Here is a 20,917-nt window from a genome sequence, read left to right on the forward strand (position 1 = left end):
CGCCCCGAGGAGAGTGACATCACTTCCTCCCTGCCTGTGTTTACACTACACAGGCAGGGGAAGCTTCTCATTTGCCAGGAGCGATTGAGAGGGGATGGCCAGAAACCAACGGCCATCTCCTCATCCCGGATCACTACTGAAGTGAAATGGACTGCTGCAGCCAGCGGGAGGGGGTCCAATCGGACCCTCCACCCGCTGGAAGGCAAGCACGTACATGTACGTGCTTGTGCCTGTTGGTGCCATTGTACCGACGTACATTTACATGCGGCGGTCCTAAAGTGGTTAAATAATTCCTTAAGTGCTGCATATTTTTTTACTTTTGCCTTTTTGGGACTTTCCTCTGCCGAGTGGTTGTAGAGATGTGTGGCGCCATGTCGACATGATGTGTCTGAAGAAGAAGAGCTGTGACTTGATACTGCTTGTTCTCCTGGAGCCCCAGGATCTCTACACACTCCATACCCCGCCCCCACACCGGTGACCAGGACAACAGTCTGTCAACAGGCAATCCCCTGCCAATAATCATACCATGTGTATGAGGCTTAAAGGGTTTTACATCACTATTTAAAATGTTTCTAAAATAAAACCACATATGCACTATTAGATTGTCTGCAGATTTTGGTCTTCAGATTTACCAAAACCATGTAGTGAAAGGGCCTGCCTGATTGCATAAAGATTTAAATTCTAAAGCCTCAAAAACACAATCAGATTGTTGGCAGGGTATTGTAAGACTGTTGTCCTAAAATCTGACCATTAGTATGCTCCTTGAGACAATTGTTGTCCAACTTTCAGCCAAAAAATGTTGGATGGCAGGCTAGTACATTTTGGCGGACAACAATCTGTTGTCTGATTTTCGCATCGTCAGTACATAAGTCTGTCACACGAAAGTTGGAAGTATAAACATGCATGCTCAGAATCAATGCTCACCAAACATGAAATTAGCAGAAGGGGCCCAAAGAGTGGCGCTCAAGAGCTGAAATTCCTTGTAGTACGTCACTACGTTTGTGTTTGTTGGTCAACAGTTGTGTACCGTTAGTATACCAGACAAGAACCAGGCACACGCTCTTTTGACAGAAATCAGAAGCTCGTTTGGCCGACAATCTGGTTGCGTGTACCAGGCTTAAGACCCCATACACACTATCAGATTTTCTGCGGATTTTTGTGTTCAGATTTACCAAAACTATATAATATGAGGTCAAACCTTAAGAGCTTCAATTTGTATGCAATCAGGCAGGCCCTTGCACTACATGGTTTTGGTAAATCTGTAGACTACTTTCCCACTGAGGCTCTTTACAGGCACTATGGAGCTAAAAATAGCAACTGCAAAGCGCCTTGAAAGCTGTGGAGCGGTGCACTGGCAGGATGGTAAAAAAAGTCCTGCAAGCTGCATCTTTGCAGCACTGTAGTAGCAGTGTATACACTGCTCCTAAAACGCCCCTGCCCATTGAAATCAATGGGCAGCGGCACCAAACCGCCATCAGAACACCGCTACAGCAGCACTTTGCAGGCGATTTTAACCCTTTTTCGGCTGCTAGCAAAAACCTCCACACCTGAAAACCAAAAACGATGGTAAAGCGCCACTAAAAATAACGGGCGCTTTACCGTTGTCACCTCCAATGCTCCAGTGTGAGTAGCCGAAGATAAAAATCTGTAGAAAATCTAATGGCATGTATGAAGCTTTATTTTTTTATTTGATGTGTCCTATTTTTTTAGACATTTAATTTAATCTTTAATTGTTTTATTTCATGAGCATTTATTTTTGTTATATGTACAATAGCATAATGGTATGTATAGACCATGTATCATCTGATGATAATAATAGTTCCAAAGGGAGCCTATCACACACCATCACTTACTATCCCATTTCATCTCTATGCATGTATACGTGTGTGTGTATATGTCTGTATTAGGTCGTTCCTAAAGTCTCACTATTAGCCAGTTTTATTTAAATAATTGCAAAGAAAACAAACAAAACAAAGCAGGAAGTAAATCCTTGCCATCCAGGCACTATCTAAACAGTACAGGTGAAGGGCTTCTCCCAGTCACCAACCAAAAACAAACATTTTGCAAACCCTTTCTTTTCTCTTAAGCCTCGGTACGATTGTTGGCCAACCGAGTGACTGATTTTGGTCAAAAGGGCGTGTGCCACGATCTTGTCTTGCATACTAATGGTACACAATTGTCGTGCCTCAAACATGAACATAGTCACGTACTATGAGGAATTTCAGCTCTTGAGCACCACCCTTTGTGCCCCTTTCACTAATTTTGTGTTTGGTGAGCATTGATTCAGAGCATGTGTGTTTATAATTTCAACTTTTTTGTAACAGATTTGTGTACTGACCATACGAAAATCTGATGTCAAGCCCTTGTCCGCTGAAAATTTACCAGCCTGTCTTCCAACATTTGTTTTGGTTCCAACATTTGGCTGAAAATTGGACAACAGTTGTCAAAAGGATCATATAATGGTAATATTTTACATGCTGTGGACGCTGTTGTGGCATTTTCTTAAGCTTTTAAGAAAATGTAATATTGTACTGCAGTAACAGCTATAATTTCAAACTGTTGTGCCACTGGCACATGTGTGTGATATTGAGTGATATTGAGGGCTTAAACTTTTTTGAAGATTATAATTTCCTATAGTTTTTAGATTTGTTGTGGTTATGCTAGCATACAGTGTCACTGTTCACTATCCACAAGAATACTGTTCCATAATACCATATACAACTTAGAGACCCCCCCTCCACTCCCTTTTTCTCGTCAGCCAGGTTGTATTCTCTGTGTAAGGGTCTGGTATGGTCTCACACATTTTTTTTTCTGTGGAGCCCCCCTTAAAATCTATACCAGACCCAAAATATTGGAAAGGAATAGATGTGAGATCAGAGGAGACTACTATTGCATTATACCTGTACGCTGCTTAGACTTTTTATAGTTTCTTTCTGGTAAGTTTGTGCAGAAAGGAAAAAGTTGATGTTATTCCACATACTGGCTGTAAAGAATTACAATGCCTTTGGCAGCTAATACAGTAAAAATAGTTATACTCTGTTTCTCTGGGGTTGTGGTTTAATTTTCTTGGACATCTCTAGTGGTGTCTTAATAAATGTTATATATTTAACATGTCTGGATCACTATTATGTTTTATAACCTGCTCATGGGAAATGAGAGGGAACAAGTTTGATGTCTAATATACTTGCATTATGGCAAAATATGGCTGTCCCAATGTATGTATATAAGTAAAAATGATGCATACTAACAAGATTCTTCAAACAATAAAACAAATTTATTTTATTTGCATACTGTATTTGAGATGTTTGAAAATCTATATATTCTCTTTGTTTATATGGAAACCCCCCATGTTGAATTGGAAAGCCCCTTTTGGGATGACAAATTAAGCTCTTTAACATGTAATATATATATATATATATATATATATATATATATATATATATATATATATATATATATATATTATAATGATTATTGTTAAGACAGAATAATTTTTAATCTAACGGTCTCCCTTAGTGTATGGAGTAATGGCGAAGCCAATTTAAAAGACAATAATGATATCCACAAAACTTTGGAATTTAATATCCAGCATTCTGCAAATATGACTATTGCTGTTCATTCTCACTCTTTTTATTAACCAGTTCCCTACCGCCATATTGTAAAATGACAGTGGCAGGAACCGCTCCTCCATCCGTGTGGGCATCATATGACCTCCTCTGCTTCTCGGCATTGTGGAGTCGCATCACTGGGGACCCAATGCATGTGCCCGGTGGCCGTGATGTCCGCCGGGCACCTGCGATTGCCTGGTAACAGGGCCGGGATGTGGATCCACGTCCTGTCAGGGGAGAGGAGAACTAATCATATGTTCCTTGTACAAAAGGAACATGGATCGGTCTCCTCCCCTTATCAGTCCCCTCCCTTCACAGTTAGAATAACTCCATAGGACACACATTTAACCCCTTCAGCGCCCCATAGTGTTCCCTGCCAGTCACATTTATGCAGTAATCTGTGGATTTTTTTATAGCACCGATCGCTTTATAAATGTGAATGGTCCCAAAATAGTGTCAAAAGTGATCTGTCCACTGCAATGTTACAGTCACAATAAAAATTGCAAAAATTGTGGGGAAAATTAAATTTGGGTACAATGTCGCATGACCACGCAATTGTCATTCAAAGTGTGACAGCGCTGAAAGCTAAAAATTGGCCTGGGCAGGAAGGGGGTGAAAATGTCCTGTATTGAAGTGGTTAAAGACCAGATTTACTGAAGTGTGAAGTGATGTAAAGAACCTACACTCCTCTAGCATCCAGTCATGTGCAAGGGAATTTTGAAAGAGATAATTCTACACTTGATTGAATGTTTACAGGTTCACTTCACTTTACTTTATTTCATTTGACTGCTTTTTATTTCATGTCATATCTTAGATCAGGCCAACAAAAGTTTTGTAATTATTAACAAAAGGGCATATGAATGCTATCCTATATAAAAGTGGGGATGATTAGTACAAAATACTGGGGGAACATTAAAGAGGTTTCATTCCACAAAAAGTTAAAAAGTCCATGTATAATAGTCCATAGATAAACTAGTCAATCAAGGGAAGCACACTATGTAGACAGCCCAGTCTAAAAGCAAGAGGTAGATTCTGTGAAAATAGGGGGGAGAACACAAGTGCCAACTAAGTGCAGTAAATACAGTTTATTAAGTATAAAATATGTCAGTCACAAGGAGAGTAGAAATACAAGCATGTCACACTGTATGCAAGATCCTACCATGACTCCCAGTTGTTACCCACAAGGCGGTGAAAAGATGGATATCCTGGCTGTCAGAGATGCCAGTGCTGGTGGATGTTGACACTTTCTGTGACCGTGGAACGTAAGGCTCTTTGGATGTGTCGTTACAACTGGATCTGGAGTAGAATGTGGCAACGCATTTGCGGAGCATGTGCTCCTTCTTCATGCCGTACAGGTGCCATATTGTTGTTATTATTATAGAAGTGGACTACACCAGGGGGTTTAGGAGTGTCCATGGACGCTTCCCTGAGTTCCCTGGGAGAGTAGATCTGTTTGGAGAAGCAATAAGTTACATGCAGGAAAGATAGTGTCTGATATGGATAGATCCTTGGGGTTATCATACATCCTAGACAAGGCGTCCGATTTGACATTTTTTGATCCAGATCAATAAGAGATGTGCAATGAAAAATGAGAAAAGAATAGAGCCCATCGAGCTTGGCATGGTTTTAAACATCTGGCATATCTCAAGTACTCAAGATTCTTGTGATATGTGTATATAAGTACTGGATGCATGGCACCTTCCAACAAATATCTCCACTCCTCTAATGTTGCCTTGATAGCGAGCAGTTCCCAGTCTCCAACATCATAGGTTCTCTCCACAGAGGAAAGTTTTCATGAGAAAAAGGCCACAGGGTGTATTAAATCTTTGGTACTTTTCCGTTGGGAAATAACTGCCCCTACTGCTATTTCAGATGCGTCCACTTCGAGGATGTAGGGTAGTGATTGATCTGGATGGCTGAGAATCGGGGCTGAGGTGAAATGTTTTTCAGAGTCTCAAATGCTTCTTGGGCTTCAGAATTCCAGTGGAATCGCAAGTTCTGCTTGGTCAGCTGGATAATGGGAGAGATTATGGTAGAGAAGCCCTTAATGAATTTTCTGTAGACATTTGCAAAGCCTATAAAGCATTGCATCCCCTTTTTGTCCATAGGTACAGGCCAGTCTAGAATTGTGGGGGTCCATCTTGACTCCGGTTGCGGAAATTACAAGTCCTAAGAATTGGATACTCTGCTGTTAAAACTGGCATTTCTCTGCCTTTGCATATAGTCTGTGTTGGCGAAGCCGACTTAACACCATGCAGACATGCTTCCGATGTTGGTCAAGTGTTCTGGAAAAGATTAGAATATCATCCAAGTGGACGATAATGAAAATGTCCATGAAGTCCTTGAACACATCATTAATGAAATGCTAGAAGGTGGCAGGGGCATTGCAGAGCCCAAATGGCATGACCAAGTATTCGTAATGGCCAAACCGAGTACAGAAGCCTGTCTTCCACTCATCCCCGGTTAGATGCGGACTAAATTGAAAGCTCTCCTCAGATCTAATTTGGATGGCGTTTTTTTACCGGAATCTTGTTTAGCTCACGGTAGTCCACACATGGGCGCAGAGTTTGGTCCTTCTTTGCTACAAAAACTATTCCAGCACCTGCTGGAGAAATAGAATGGCGGATAAAGCCTTTCTTTAGATTTTAATCAATGTATTTATTGAGTGCCTCTTGCTCCCGTTCTGATAGTGGGAAGATGTGCCCAGAGGGAATCTTGGCTCCAGGAAGGAGCTCGATGGGACAGTCATAAGGGTGGTGAGCTGGAAGGGTATCTGCTCCTTGCTTATTGAAAATGTCAGTAAATTTGTGATAAGGTACGGGTATGGCCTGGAGAATGTCTCGGTCAAAGTCCATACAAAGCAGAGTGGTTGGTGGTTTGGGAGACCCGGGAGATCTTGGTATACAGTGCTTCTGACCTGGAGCCAGGGTAGGCCCAAGATTACAGGAAATAGTGGGGATGGAATGGCATCCAAGGTCAGTAGCTCCCTCTGTTGAGCAAGGATAGTGACAGGCAATGGAAGAGTCTCCTGGTTTACTTGTCCTGACTTGATGCAGGAGCCGTCAGCAAGATAAACTGAAAGTCCGTGAGTCTTTTGCTGTAGAGGAATGCATTGCTGAGTGGCAAAATTTAAGTCAATAAAGCAACTGCATACTCCAGAATCAACAATGACGTTGACTAAAATTGTCCTTTCCGGGAGCTGGAAAGAAAGAGTGAGGGCAAGGTGAGTTGCATTAGTAGATAATGTTGATAGGTAGGCAGAAGTAGAAGATAGGCACTTACGCTTCTTGGCAGGGCAGCTGTGCACTTAGTGACCGGCTTCGCCACAGTACATAGACACAGAGACATAGGTTGTGCTGATGGCGATGCGCTTGCTCTTCAGAGACAGGATTGGTTGCATTAATCCTAGTTGCACTGGTTCAGAGGTATCAGGCACTGGGCTAGCAGGATTTGAATGGGTTGGTAACAAGTAGCGGGAGGCCGGAACTGGAGCCCTCGGGGTCATCCATACTGGGTGACTATGTTGGGAAGACCATTCTGACTGATGATCATGGAGTCATTCATCTATCTGGATAGCCAGGGTGATTAATGCTTCAAGGGTATCAGGTGTACCAACTCGGGCAAGTTCGTCCTTGAGACTTTCGGAAAGTCCCATGCCGGATTTATGGCGCAGAGCTGCGTCATTCCATTGGGTGTCTGCGCTCCAGCATCTGAAGTCTGTGACATAGTCTTTGGCTGCTCAGCGGCCATGCTGGAGCAAAACAAGGCAGCCTCTGCTGTAGCAGTTTGCTTTGGATCATCATAGAGTTGAGCCATGGTGTTAAAGAAAGAGGATAAAGCATGTGTCTGCAAAGTATCTTCTTCAAGCAGCCGGTGGGCCCAGGTCTGGGGTTCTCCCTGGAGTAGGGATATTACAAATCCTACTTTAGTGGATTCAAAAGAAAAAGTCACAGGTTGCAAAGCAAAGTATAATTGACATGCGTTTTGAAACACCCAAAACTTGGTTCAGTCACCTGTGTATCTCTGGGGGATAGGAACCCTAGGTTCAGGTGGGAGAATTACCACTGAGGGGGTAGACATGGTCTGTATAGGTGCAGATGGAGATGTGGGAGCTGAATGGCCAGGACATGAAAGATTCTGTACTTGCTCTTCCTATTTGACATAGCTCACCTGCAGGGATTTGACAGCTTGCGTGAGAGCTGAGAGATGCTGACAAATTTCCTCCACTGGTGTGGTTCCTCCTGAAAGACTCAGTCATGGCTGTTTGATACTGTTACGTAACGTGTAGAAGAGTCTGATGTGTAGGAGTAGACCTCTCTTACAGCCCTGGCTCAAGAGCCACTGGTGTGGGAACAGCAGACTCAAGAGCACAGTGTGGTAGGAGTGTCTGTTGTGGTGCAGGTGCAGATGGATGGACGATGAGCCACCAAGAGGGTCCAGGGGCAGATGTCAGCAAAGGCAGGTGCAGGTCAGCGACCTCAAAGCTGGTAGGTGCAGACTGGAGCAGAATGAGACAAGCCAGGTCAGACACAGATAATCAGACAGAACTTGAAATGGCAGACTGGAGCAGAGTGAGACAGGCCGGGTCAAACACAGGTAGTCAGGGCTGTAGCTGAAGCAGTGTCAGATAAACAGGCTGAGATTAGCAACAAGATGTCAGCAGGAAGTCCAAGTAGCAGGGTCAAGCAAGCCAAGGTCAGAGTTGGCGAGATCAGGAAGTCAGACAGAGCCGGGTCACTACAGGTAATCAGGAGACAGGTGCAGAGGTTTCAGGAATCAGTAGCTGCAGATCAAACAGCACTGCACTTGTGCAGCTGCTGTCCTTTTAAAGGCCTATTGGTGCCAAACAGTGTCTAATGTGTATGTTCATGCGTCCGATGCGTGCTCCCATGCACACGCGCACCCAGATGGGTCCGGCACGCGCTGTTACATGCACACCGCTGCTCTACTGGTACCTGTGTGCGCATGTGTGCACGCATGTACCTCCATCTTGTCACAGCAGATTCCTGACAATAGGAAAGGTACTGATCACGGTTTATAGCTCTGTCTTGGGCTGAAGAGTGCGTGGAGACTATGTATTTGATGCATACACGTTTGATGGTATGGCTACAAATCCATTAGGGTTGGACATAAACACACAAGAAAATACTGGAAATAAAAAGTCCAAAATGAAAAATTAAAGGGCGTATGGAAAATATATAATTGGTGATTTATAAAACTGTACTGACCTCTATCTATCTCCTCATTGAGGCCTATTTAAAACAATAGTAGCCGGTGCTCTATCCTAAAAACAATCCACCACTGTGTTCAATGCCGCTCACCTTAAATCAAAGGATAAAACAAAGGATAATGCCCTTCAATGGAGTCAAACAATCCGCATTCTTGAATGTTACAAAGTAGCAGGTTTTATTCAGCTCACACATGGAATAATAGTAAGGATCTACAGTGTGCATAAACAAAAAGATATAAAAATCACTGTGTCTTCACCTCAGCTGGATATATAGAGGAGAGTATCCTAAAAGGATTGAGATACGTCAAACTTTAGCTCATGCACCATCACTCCATACAAAGTCAAATCACCCCCATACAGTTAATACAGGGAGTATATGGTAGTGTGATCCTGTAAATATATACGCATATATTTAAGGAGGACTAAAGGTCCACAAAGAAATATTCAAAGAGGATCAACCAGTCAATTATAAAAAGCTGTATTAAGGTATATTAGATAAAAATTAAACATGCAAAATTGAAAAAACCTTTGACATAACAAAAAGTTAAAATGACAAAGTTGTCAAAACCAGACAAGATAGCAGCTGCAGACAACCACGCAGACCATAGATTCACCACACACTCATCCAATGCAATGGTTTAATGAGAAAGGCACTAGTGCAAATGGCTGCAGATGGAGTGTAATGTGGTTTTAACCCCAGTTGGCCAGTCTATGACTTCAAAGGTAGTACAGGCAGGGCTTTTTTTCAGCAGGAACTAGGGGGACCTCAGTTCTACCACCTCTGGCTCAGGTTGTCTGCTCACTGCTCACCACTATCACTTGGCAACACTAAAATCCAGCTTCTACGTGTACAAGTGATCGCTTATCTCCCAGTAGCTCCCTCAGGTCATATCTCCTGCGCAGATCCCACTGAGTGCCGGACAGGGACCAGGGAGATACAGTACAGGTGCCCAGGGTTCAGTGCGGTCATGGGCAGGAGAGGGTGCGTGGTAGGCTGCACCCTCTGTGGTCTCAATTTTTCCCTGGTGACCAGTTGTTGATGCTCCTACTGCATGATCTACTATCTACTACTATATGAGCTACTATTTGATGCCATTTGGCAGGTATGTGTGTGTGGAAGGCATGATTGAGTTCCTGCACCTATTCTCTGAGAAAAAAAAACCCTGAGCAAAGGGCCAGACGTGATGTGGGATATACAAGGGATGGATGGATAGCTGGATCTGCTGAAACAGAGTCAATCAGTGGTGCAGTTACATAGTACAGCCATAGGTGCAGGTAAGGGCTGAATGGTATCTGATGTACTTAATGGTAGCCCAACAGCTAACCTGGTGACCCCTGTGATGTCCATTCCTAGACCAGACCCTGCAGACCCCCACATCCACGTCATCTACCTGTGGACCAATACTGCACACACAGAGCTGCATGAACACTTCTGCCCATGACGCACTAGGAGCCTTCAGTGTGGCTGGGGAGTAGTGAGATCGCACTTACTTTGTGTATACTGTCCATAGGACATGACTCCCCCACATGTAGCTGGCTCCCTAACAAGGTACTACATGCACACCACTCCTATGTGCACCCGTCCACCCACCTCCAGCCCAGCTTTACACAGCCAGGTTAGCTGTTGGGCTACCGTTCAGTACATCGGTATGCAGACTTCATTCAGCCTTTGCCTGCACCTATGGCTGTACTATGCAAATGCACCACTGATTGACTCTGTTTCAGTGGATCCAGTCATCCACCCATCCCTTGTATACCTCACATCATGTCTGGCCCTGTACTACCTTTGAAGTGATAGACTGGCCAACTGGGGTTAAAAACACATTATACTCCATCTGCAGCCATTTGCACTAGTACATTTCTCATTAAACCATCATATTGAATAAGTGTGTGGTGGATGTGTGGTCTGTGTCAGTGTCTGCAGCTGCTTTTCTGTCTGGATTTGACAATGTTGTCATTTTAACTTGTTACGTCTGAGGTTTTTGCAATTTTTAATGATTTATTTTTATCTAATATATATTAATAAAGTTGTTTAGAATTGATCAGTTGATCCTCTTTGAAGATTTATTTGTGGACCTTTAGCTCTCCTTATATATAGGATCATCATAATGTAGTATGATAAGCAATTTTATTAAAGCGTAACTCCACTTTTTTTGAGAAAAAACATTCTCCTCTGGCTGATCTATGTACATTACAAGGATTATAACAACCTTTGTTGCAGATTCCTAACTTTTGTTATTCTGAAGAAATCACTTCTTGTTCCTCTGTGCCCCTGGGCTGAGTGGGTCTAATGGGAGTGGTTTCATAATTAACAGTCAGCTGTGCAGCTGAAGAGCACTGACAAGGAAAGCTGCTGGGCCTGCATCCGTTTAGGTGTGTTTCTATTGAGAGTATCTCACCAAAAATTACATTTTTGTTGCAGGGGATGCCTGAAATTTGACTTGAACCTTAGGCAGACTTCTGGGAAAATTGGTGAGCCAATCACACAAGCAGGAAATTATGTTTCTGAGGGGTGGTCAGTACACATTCTGTGTACAGAACAACTCCAGGTAGCCATATTGCATTGCATTTTCAGAAAATGACAGTGGCTGCAGATTGAAATAGAAAGGCAATTTTGCAATTACAATATGACTTGTGTCGCAATTGTATGTGCTAGATTATTTTTTCTTCGTTTTCTATTTTTTTTCCCTATGAAAGCAGAGTTACCTTTTAAAATAATGTGGTCACTTACAGTTAAAATTATGCAGATGCATACAGCAGATCATGACCAATGGGTCACACGATGGTGCAGCGTTAACAAAGCTGAACTTCTGGTCTCGGCCATGGCTGTAAGTGATGTCACCCGGCTCCTTCCGGCATGTTGCGTCACTGAAACATGACTTTCTCAGGGGCTAAAGACTGGGGGACAATCGCCAGGATATGTGTGTATGCAGTTGCCATAGGAACTGCACAATTACAATTAGAAACACTTAATTGAAATTCATAATATAACAATTGAGCATCACACATATGTTAAAACCTAATAGCAGACTTTATTTGAGACTGGAACACGGAATGAGAATCGCAATAAATATTAACCATGCTTTAAGCCTGTGTGTTGCTTTTTGATGCACATATACGGTATATGCTGCTTTATTAACCATGGTAATTTAACCAGTCTTGAATTACTGTGTTATATTGCTATGGAAAGTCTGTTATTAGATTATGAATTTAAATGAAGTGTTTTTACTTGTAATTGTGCTGTTTCCCATTTGCTACCGCATACACATATATCCCAGCAGTTGTCACCCAGTCTCCAGCCCTTGAGAATGTCAGTGATGCAACATGTCCGGAGAAGCCGGGGTGACATCACTTTTGGTCATAAAAACGAAAAAGTGTAGCGCTATTTTGCAATATATAAATACAAATACATATGAAACATAAATGTATACAAAGTGCTAAATATCAACCGTATGTGATAAGTGAGTCCACCAGAAAAAGGAAAACAGAAAGAAAAAGTTCAATATTAATGTTCTGGTGATTGTTCCATGGACACTCTCCAAAGTGTGAATTCAATTACAGTCCAAATGAAAACGTATTCCCATAGACAGGTGTTGGAATCCAGCTATAAGTAGGACCCTTAAGGATAGGAAGAACACCACCACCACCGTAATTATGGGGAGGCTTACCAGATGATGTTGACTTAGCGGGGCTAACGCCTCCCAAGTCGCAATAGGCTCATGTGGTTAAATCAACCTAGTAAGGATGGCAGGTACTCTATCTCATCTCCGGTATCAGACCATCAGACCATTGGTGGCAAGTAGTTAATGGTATCCGGAAACATCAGACGGAAGGCAGAAACTTGGTATCATACAAAGGAACCATGCAAATAAAAAACTGGCATAGCGTGATACCGTTCAAAAGAAAAATGTAATGTAAAAAAATGTGAACACTCACATTTAAGTAGAACATGATCGGCATATAAACATATGAAAAGCAATGTCTGCAGGAAGGTCCACCCGACGCGTTTTGACTACAAAGTCGTCATCTGAGGTGTGGACCCCCCAGCAGCATCGCTTATAAAGGAATGGTGACCCCAAATTGTGCATGACTCCGAAATACTTCTGCCAAACGTCACTTCCGGTCGCAATCCCGAAGTGAAAAACATAATAGACTCATATGCGCTAAGCTCATAGAGAATTGGTTCCCATGAACTATCAATACAAGACCGGCCGCTATTAACTAGCGAACTCAATGCATATAGATCTAATAATCAAGCCTTGCTATGACAGCGAGGCTGAATCGGGAAGTGTCCAGAAACCAAGACTCTCTGTGAAAACGAGGCCAGGTCTCCTGATGTGTGGTACAACAACTTCCAAGCCTCAATACCAGAACGAGGCTTGGTGTTAACCAGCTCCACAGACATAACACGTCCCTGGCGTTCGTCACTTTAACATCAAAGCCTAGATTTTAAACCAAGACCTGGTGCTAGAGGCGACACAGAAGTATCACTTCCCTCGCAGAACCGGCCGGACGTCAAAACCTTCACGTTAAACGGTCTCAAAGCCTGTTAATCAAAGGCAGGGTGTCCACAAGGCACACCTCTCCCATATAGTTCCCAAAATCAGCGGGTCACAGAAAACTATAGAACCAAATAGGCCATGGAACAGCACAATTCGTCATCCACAAATGGTGAATTGCGCCCACTAACAGCTACATCACAAATGGGACCATCATTTACAATATTAATAAATATCATCTCGGTAATATGTATTATATAATAAAAAATAAATAAAAAATGATTTATGTAATACCCTGGCAATGATTACCACTCTTCAGGGGTCTAACATCACTGTGATACAGTACATGGCTAACTTGCTAATATTATATAAGTGATTATACACAAGTGCAACCACTTAAAATAAACAAAAAAAGTATATATTTAAACAAATAAAGATACCAATAAATTAAATAATAATAATTAATAAAAATAAATGTGATATAAATAAGAACTATACAAATATATATAAAACTAAAAATCATTCCTTAAATATAATAGGACCAGCAATCTCCCCTACGCTCTATTTTTGAAGGAATTTATATCCCATTCCACGTTCATCTTATGAGGGTGATGAGTCTGTAATTCCTAAATCCAGAAAGTTTCCAATCTGGACACTCCTTGGCTCCACCCCTCCACGGTGCAATATATTTGTCTATAATGAGGAAATGAGTTCCAGTTGGATCACGGGCATGGCACTGCCAGTAATGTCATGGAACTGTATGTTTAGTGCTTCCAAGTTTTATCAGATTAATATGTTAAGAGGCGCTTGTTGTAAATGATCTTATGGTACGGCCCACATACTGCTTGCCACAATGGCAAGTCAGCAGGTATACCACATTTACCGTGGCGCAGGTACAAAATTGTTTGATGGTATAAGTTCGACCAGTCACCATCGATCTGAATTCCTTTGTAGTTCTGCGTCCACAAATATTATGATAACATACAAGGCACTTTTTGCATGACACATTTTGCATGGATAATATCCCATCACTTTTGGTCATAGCCTAGACCTGAAGTTCATATCTGTTAATGCTGTACCTCCATGTGACCCCTTGGTCAGGATCAGTTGCACGCATTTGTGTAATTTTAACGGTAAGTGACTACATTATTTTAATAAAATTGCTTATCATTCTACACTATGAAGATCCTTACTTTTTTTCCATGTGTGAGCCGAATACCACCTGCTACTGAGTAACATTCACCATATGAGGATTAATTGACTCCATTGAAGTGCATTATTCTTTTTTTTAAGGTGAGCGGCCATTTCACACAGTGGTGGATTGTTTTTGAGACAGAGCAGACTTTGCACTACTGTTTTGAATACCACTGGATCACAGAACTTTATATGCAAACTGTTTTTCGTGATATTTATCACCTCTACATTGGACTCTGATATTATTTCATATTGTGGAGATATGTGAAATGTTATTCACCGTTTCTTTCTTCCTTATATGTGCATTTTATTTTTGTGCTGATACTGTTCACAGTGTGCACTGTGTATATTTAACAAATATGTTATCTGGACTTTTATTTTTCAGTTTGTTGTATATATTTTTTTTCAGTTTGGTGAAAACCTACATGTGATTTATGGTGTTAGGAACTCATATGTTTGTGGTATGATACACGTTATTAATAATGACTTTATCATCTTATAGCACCGCCCAATTTGTTTGTATTTTTTTGCATAAAGTTATGTGGTGACACTACAGGGATTGGCTGCTTATTCTATAACTGATTTATAACTACATTTTTTGGACATATTTTGCACATTTATTCACATGCTTCAACATCACACTCATGATAGTGCACTAGTATTTTTAACTACACTGTGCCTATCTGTACCTCCTTCTACAAAACAGCAATGCTCATTGCTCACTGAAACTCTCTCTGAGGGTTCTGATTGTCCTGCCCACATAGAAAAAACTGCATTCCCTTAAATGGAAAGAGAGTTAACAGATGAGGTTTGGTTTGAGTAATGGGCCTCAGTTTACTAGGAGATATGTGATTCTTGACATTATGAGCCTTCCTGTAGGAAACCTTGGCTTTTGGGGGAATGGCAGATTTTAGGTGAGCATCTTCCAAAAGGATGAACTGATGCTTGGTATATGTTCTTTATTCCTGAATTTGGCATGGAACTGGTTTATAAATCGGATAGATTGTGACTTGGATGATGAAGAATGATTAGAATTTTTATATTGACAAGACAGAAATTGAAAATAGGCTTGTTCAACAAGGGCAGCAGGGTAACCCTTGTCGACACATTTCTGTTAAAGAAGTGTACTCTAAATTATGTAATTCATCTCCGCAGTACAATATCTCTGTAGGTGGCAAAATTGGCTCTTTGGAATATTGGATATCCACCTAGGATGGTAGCAACTGTGGTAATAAAAAAAGGAGTTCCATGCTGTTGGTTTTGTGTAATTTCTAGCACAATGTGGCCATTATTATGGTATAGTTCAAGGTCCAGAAATGCTAAACTTGTAGAGTTTTATACTGTGGCAAAGGGGTCGGTACTGCAAAGTTGTATGAAATCGCCAAATAGGGGCTCTGGGCCATCCTAAACAATGATGATGTTGTCTATATATCATCCATAAAAAAAAATGTTAGCGGAGAAGGGATTGTTAAACCAGATGGAGTTGGATTCCCAGAGCCCGATGATGAGGTTAGCTCCCATGGCTGTACCTGTCACCTGTAAAAAATAATCTACGTCAAACTCAAAATAATTGTAGGTCAAACAAAGATCTGTGGCCTCACAATAAATTGAGCCTGTAGAGCGTCTTCTGCTAGGAAATTTGTAACCTCACAAAATCCTATATCATGAAGTAATGAGGTGTTCAAAGAGGAGACATCTAATGACACACACATGTATGTGGGCTCCCAGGTGTAACTGGTTCACTTTTTCAAGAGGTAGATCCCATCCTAAGGCTGAAAAATCTGCTGAGGTAAGGTTGGATTGTTTGGTGTTGGTGTTATTACACATATTAAGAATGTCTGAGTAGACAACCTGATAAAATGCTGTTAAGTAGGGACCTTTTGCATGTGTTGGATGAAATACGGACCTTGGTTTGAATTATGTATGCTTAATAGGTGGGGAGGTGGATGGATGTTCAGTAAAAAGAACTAAATCATCATCTTCATCCTCCATGTATAATTCTTCCCAGAGTCCCAGACCAATCAGATCTAATTCATCAGACAGAACACTCTCATCGGGGGGAGAAGAAGAATCTGTGGATGTGATGGGGATGTGTTGTCCTTAGAAGATTTAATACTACGCTGTACATAGTAATGCTGTAAGGTGAGATTGTGAATAAAGGAATTGAGATCTGTATATAACATAAAGGGGTTAGGCTGTTCGGAAGCAGAAAAACTCAAACCCCGGTTGAGAAGGGAAATTTCCGATAAGGATAAAGAGCGAGAGGACAAGTTGTAAATTTTAACTGTTTTCAAAGTGTCTCTCTTTTCCTTTCTTCCTTTCTTTGAACCTCCCCCCCATCCGCTTTCCTCTACATCTAACATTCTTTTGGAGTTTGACGCTTTTCTGGATAAGTGGAGGGGGGGTTAAAAAAGATTCAGTTGGAATACTGGAATTGGTTTTGATGTGTCCTTGGGACATGATGAGGAGGAAGAGACCTGTATCACCCCAGAACTGGTCCCAGCTGCACTAATGGGTTGAGTGACCGATCCAATATCAGAGCTAGCCATTAGAGAGCTGGCTATGTTAACATTAATCTGAGATAGTGAAGCTGGAGTGGAATTAGCTGAAGCAGAATTCCTGGGGCATGGAATACCAGTACAACTCAAATTGGATGAGTCACTTTTGACAACAGGAGAAGTAGACTGAGCTTTTCGTTCATGATAAGGTTTGCTACAGGATTTGTTCTTTTTCCTTTGGGATTTGGGGGTAGGCATCCGTTTATGTTATGTCTGATGGATGGAAGATCCTACCTCATGTCTGTGAGGTAGATAAGTAGTGCAGGACTAGATAGTGTTGAGGTGAACATGGAGATAAGATTGGGAAGGGCTGACAGAGACTGCGTGACTGGGGTACTGGGTGGCAAGCCAATAGATGAGTGAGAGATGTGGTGTGGAGACTGCTAACCAAAATAGGGGGATGTGCCTTGTGTGGTCTTTTCTAATTGAATACCCTGTTATGGTTATAGTCATAAAGGTCCCTTCTGATTTTACCTAGTTTGGTTTGTATAAGTTTATCTTCATCTTCATCTTTTTTGATAAGTTTCTTTAGAGTGAGAAACCATTGTAAGGGTAAATGGGGTGTGATCTTGGATAAAGTTTGTAAAAGAGATCTGATATGGAGTTCCATGATCAATCATCATGATGTCTGAAAGTCTGGGTAATCAAATCTTTCCCTAAGTCTTTCCAGGTGGTAGAGCGGTTCAAACACCTCTGTCAAAGGGAAACCTTTCAGATCTACACCCTCGATACCCTTATACCTGGAGGCCTCAAGAGATAAGAGGTCAGTACCCTCTTATAAATCACCATTTATATATTTTCTATACAACACTTTTATTTTTCATTTTGGAATTTTTATTTCCAGTATTTTCTTGTGTGTTTCTTTTTCCATACATCTGTTCAGGCATGCTTTTATGTGTTCATTTATGCATGTGTACATACAAATGTATACATGCATATACACTTCTCCATCTTAGATATATCTGTCTAATTCTAAAGGATTTGTGGCCATCCTGTTAAACACATCAAATATATGGTCCTCACACACTCTCCAGCCCAACTATACACAGTGATCAGTACCATTCCTATCCTTAAACATATCGTTTTCTTTCCATACAGATTTAGCTCTCAACATCTTATACCAGTGATCGTGCATTTAAAATGCCCATAATATGCAAATATAACCATTTTACTGGCTGTTTTTAATGATTCGTTCATATGCTGTGTACAATTGGGCCGCTGGGTAGTGCACTCCACTTCCCACATAAGCCTATTTCAAGTATGGCACCTGTATGACTCGAAGAAGGAGCGCATGCTCCGCAAATGCGTTGCCATGGCCTACTCCCGATCTGGTTGTGACGTCACAGCCTTGTGTTCCACAGACCCAGGAAGCGTCAGCATCTCCAACAGCCTGGATACCCATCCTTCCACTGCCTCACAGGTGACAAATGGGACCTGAGTGACTGTAGGATCTTGCATACAGCGTAACATGCTTGAATTTCTACTCTCCTTACACTCTCTACACATACCATCATCGCCACTTTAAATTAAATGAATTTAATTTATTCTTGTCATTTAGCTATAATAGGCCAGTAGCTTTCTTGTAACATACATTTTCCTCTATCTAATTCATATATTATATATAATTTTAAAAGCAAGTAAAGTACAAATATAATTAGATATTTGTAAATAGCCCATGATGAAGTTCTTCAAAAAAGTGCTTCTTAAAAAACGACAGTGCTCCAGTTCAGGTAACTTCAGTTCTTTTAGTTCTCCAAGCAACACCCCATGTTTCTAAACACTCACTAGTAGGGATGAGCCGAACACCCCTGGTTCAGGTTCGCACCAGAACTTTCAAACAGACCAAAAATTCATACGAACTTTAGAACCCCATTGAAGTCTATGGGACTCAAACGTTCAAAATAAAAAGTGCTAATTTTAATGGCTAATATACAAGATATTCTCCTAAAAGGGTTTGGGGACTCGGCTCCTGCCCCAGGGGACATAGATCAATGGCAACAATTTTTTTTTTAAATGGCTGTTTTTTTCGGAGCACTGATTTTAATGATGATTAAAGTGAAAAAAAAGTGAAATATTCCTTTAAATATCGTGCCTGGGGGGTGTCTATAGTATGCCTGTGAAGTGGCACGTGTTTCCTGTGTTTAGAACAGTCCTTGCACAAAATGACATTTAACGGAAAAAACGTCATTTAAAACTGCTTGCAGTTTTAATGTAATGTCTGGTTCCGGCAATACGGATGAAAATCATTGAGAAAAAAATGCCATGGGTAGCCTCCCCTGCCCATTACCAGCCCCTTTGTGTCTTGTACGGATATTAGGAGGAACCCCATACCCAAATGAAAAAAAAGGAAAGGCGTGGGGCCCGCAGGCCCTATATACTCAGAACAGCAGTATACAGGCGGTGCAAACAAGACAGGGACTGTGTAGGTTTGTTGTGTTAAGTAGAATCTGTTTGTAATTTTGAACTGGTACATTTTTAAAGTGTAGCTCCAGTCAAAAAATCTATTTTAAGCTTTTTGAAAAACATAGGGAAGGGTTATCACCCCTGTATAATTTTGTTTGCCGTCTGTCTTTTTTCATCTCACTTCCTGTTATCTCCTTCTGTTTGCAAGTAGGAGACGTTTGTAAGTTGGATGTTTGAAAGTGGGGCCTGCCCTGTATGCTCTGCAGAAATGTGGGCCTAAAGTGTTGGTGTTGCCACAACACTGTAAGCCCTCAAAGTGACTCTTGGTGGGTGCTGTAGCACCCTGCTGTAAACGATTATATCAAGAATTGTAATTACATGCCATTGTGGAACAGTGGTAGAAAAATTGGGCCTTTGGTGGTTGTGGTGGTGCTGGTGCCACAACACTATAAGTCCTCACAGTTACTCTCGGTGGGCGCAGGAACGGACCCTCCTGTGAAATATTATATCAAGAATTGTAATTACATGCCCCTGTTAAACAGGGGCTGAAAAATTGGGCCTTAGGCACTGGTGCTGGTGCCATGACACTGCAACATTTCCCAGATATTCTAGTTGGAGTGTAGGAATGAGCCTTGCTGCATAGCATTGCATCAAAAATTGTAATTACATGCCCCTGTTAAACGGGGGCTGAAAAAATGGACCTTAGGCACTGTTGCTGGTGCCACAACACTGCAACCTCTCCCAGATACTACAGTTGGAGTGCAGGAATGAACCCTGCTGCAAAGCATTGCATCAAAAAACAGCCCTATGGCTGTTTATGCTGATACCACCACGTCTACATTATCCCCTAGCACGGGTGTACATTTGTTTTTATTTAAACCGTTTTTTTATTATACATTAGCTTTGCTGTACAATAGTCTTTTTTGTACTATGGCCATGGTGGTTAATACCCCTGGTCTTACCTTATTTTAATAAATAAATAGCCTTTTTCAAATGGTACATTCACGATCGGAGCCTGTTTGTTCCCCCCCGCGTTTGTGTCTCATCACAGGTTTGCTAATTGAGGAGCCTCCGAACGCAGTCTCACATCGGAGAGCGTTTCAGATCGTAACAGGAAGATAAGCTGAAAATCGTGCTTGGCTGGCTGACCTGTCCATCCTCCCAGCACCACCAAAAACGAAGTGAGGAGGATCGGTTTTCTCAGGGAGGGATCATCTTTATTCAGGATTCTCTATGCTGGCCGCAGACAAGGACACTTTGCTGGCTTGAGGAATAATGGTCCCTCGCCTTGATCCAAAGAATACCAGGATCCTTCCGCAGGCTTTTGCAGGATCAGGGAGGCCATGCAGCATAGGTAAGCTGAGGCGTTCAGTCCAGAGTCCTCTGGATCACTTAGGACAATATGATCTGCAGCCACCTCCTCCC

The sequence above is a fragment of the Lithobates pipiens genome, unplaced genomic scaffold, assembly GCF_037356315.1.
Source record: "Lithobates pipiens isolate NorthernLeopardFrog02 unplaced genomic scaffold, aLitPip1_a1.2 Scaffold_18, whole genome shotgun sequence".
In the NCBI taxonomy this organism is placed as follows: Eukaryota; Metazoa; Chordata; class Amphibia; order Anura; family Ranidae; genus Lithobates; species Lithobates pipiens.